Source organism: Pyrgilauda ruficollis, unplaced genomic scaffold, assembly GCF_017590135.1.
Source record: "Pyrgilauda ruficollis isolate IOZ18807 unplaced genomic scaffold, ASM1759013v1 scaffold23, whole genome shotgun sequence".
In the NCBI taxonomy this organism is placed as follows: domain Eukaryota; kingdom Metazoa; phylum Chordata; class Aves; order Passeriformes; family Passeridae; genus Pyrgilauda; species Pyrgilauda ruficollis.
The window spans coordinates 8,359,404-8,362,134 of NW_024522539.1; positions in this window are offsets into that span (position 1 = coordinate 8,359,404).

Genomic DNA, 2,731 nt, shown 5'->3' on the forward strand with positions numbered 1-2,731 from the left:
GGGTCAGAGCCCGTGAGAGCCGCGGCCCCCCCTGCCCGGCGCACCCCGGGCGCGGGGTGACGGCCCTGAGCCGAGCGCAGCCGTGTCCCGGTGCCGGCCTGCGGCCCCCGGCAGCGCCTGCCGGCCGGAGCGCCCTGACAGCTCGCTCCCAGCTCCCCGCGTTTCTGCCCATAAAGAGCCCGGAGGGTGGGAGCGCCTCCCGCACAGCTGCTCCAGCCTAGCATCACCAGCATCTCACACCGCCTTGCTAAACCACGGGAAAATAAACCACCTCTGCCTCTTCTTGGACCTTGTATGACCAAATGACTTTCTTTCACCTCTACCACCACAGGACCCTTCAACCAGCAAAAGTGTTTTTTTCGTCAAGTACTCTGTCACAAAGATCTTCCTTGAGGGGAGGAGTAGACATCAACGTGCCCTCACTGTTGTCATAAAAACACCACCATCACATTTGATTTCTCTGTCACTTTTCCGTCTGTAAGCATCCATACTCAGTCCTTGCCAGCTGTCAGGTAGAAACCCCTGATTTTTTCAGAGTAATCATATAACAAGCAATTGTTTTAGAGTATCAGGTGTGACAGGGACAGACGTTTACAAGTGCACCCAGGTCTGTTTAGCCAGCTGCCTGTACAAACAAGTGTAACAAGTCACAGGTAATTGTTTACATACAGTGTTTATTGCAAATTACTGTCACTTCGCCAGGATGTTTGAATGTTGTATAACAAAGCTCCAGTGGATTGTTTTCCAGCAAGGGAACACACTGGTGATGTGTTTTCCTAAGTGCTGAGCTTGTCCCATCAACTAAGGAAACTGAAGTTTCGTATTTAAAAGATTACTTATTCTACAGATTTACTTGCATAGGCAGCAGTGCTGGTTTCCATAGGGTAAACAAGAGATCACTTATAAGTGCTCAGGCATCCATAAAACTTATAACAACAAAATAATACTCTTTTTTATTAAATAAAATAATTTTTTTTAAAGCCTGATTCCTTGCAATCTTTTTAATTCAAGGAGTCTAAAATCTGTGAGACAAAACATCACTGTACCCATTTACCAGACAGGGGCAAGACAGGACAGAGATGAGATGAGGGAAAGACACATCACTGCGGGGACTTAGTGTTGTTGGAGTCCAACAGTGGAAGTCATAAGTAATGAAATGCAAAGATATGAGAGTGGTTGGGTTGTGCTTGGATTTTACTTGTTCTTTGCTTTGTTCCTTCACCTGACTTGTCAATTTTTTCCTTCCTTCCCCTTCCTACCCCATCTGCTTAAACAGATCACTGTATTGTACTGAACAAGGAGAAAAAAGGAAACAACTTATCTTCAGGTTTATGTTCCTCTGTAGATAAAATTCACAAAGCAAGATTTCAGGCAGAGCTGGCTTTATTTTTAATGCTATGCTAGAAGCTCCAATTAAAAATGCTTAAAATGCACTTCAGAATGAGCACAGCACTTCCAGGGAGGAGGGGGAGACGAAGATGCATTTCTGGGAGACTAAGCCTGCACTGGTGTTCCAAGAACCCCATGAATCCTGTGGAATGCTCCAACATCTCAAGCCTATTACTTTTTTACTATTTTGGAAGACATTTAAGTGCAAACTAGAGGGAATAATAACAATTAAAAAGTTATACTGGTGTACCTTAAAACCCCCATGCACCAAGAGCGCAGCCCCCGGGGAGCACAGCAGCTATGCAGCAGCATGTTCATATGGCAACAAGCAACGTGCACCAGATTCATACAAATCTACTCCCTCCACAAAAGTATTGCTTCAGACTAACTTAATCAGGTCTAAATTAAAGTGTTATCTATCTACAGAACACCTTTGGTTCCATAAAACCTTGAAACATGCACAGAATTAAACTCCATCTCTGGGGGAGAGACCAACCATCTACCTAGCAATTTACAGCAACTTAACAAAAGCAGGAAGGGAGGATATATTACAGGCAAATACAGGACTCGGTGCAGGAGGAGTGTAATTCTCAGTCCTTTTAGTTTCTCTCTGTTATCATTTCCCATTTGTGACAGAAGTAATAAAACTTCCTTCCTCCAACCTTTATTTAATTAAAGTGTAAGGTCTTTGGGGCAGTGAGCTTACTGTGTGTATATATACAGCACCTAGCATGAAGAGGTCATGAATTCATCTCAGCCCTTTAAATGCTCCTCTAAATACAAAGCATTAACAATAATAAGAATAGGATATAATTTTCATTTAGAATAGATGAGTCTTCTGTTTTCAATTATCACAAAGAATAAATTACGTGCATCTCAGGGAATAATTAAATTAAGGGTTAAGGGAAAGTATTTCATACCAGAGACTTATAACTCTGGTTTTTTTTGCACTTAAAGACACTGTTGCCCACTCTTACAGCATTTACTCAAAATTCTTATTTGCCATAATATGTAGTATTATTTTGCCATAATATTACAAAATAATGTCCCAAATCCCACAGGCCAGCTCATCAGTTAGTGTAGGGGTATAGTTTAATCTGAGGCAGCGCATGTGATTACTGTGATAACATACTCAAATTAACCTTTTGCATGTGCAATAAACTGCAATTAGCAATCTGCAGACAAATGACAAGTTCCTTCGTTTCCTGTAATATGCAGCAATACACAAGCCAGATTTCCTATTGAATCCCATATTAACCTACATTCGGTGGCAGTGAAATCTCAGAGCACCGTGTCAGAATTTATCATCTTCCAATGATGTCAGCTCCACCTCCTGACAGTT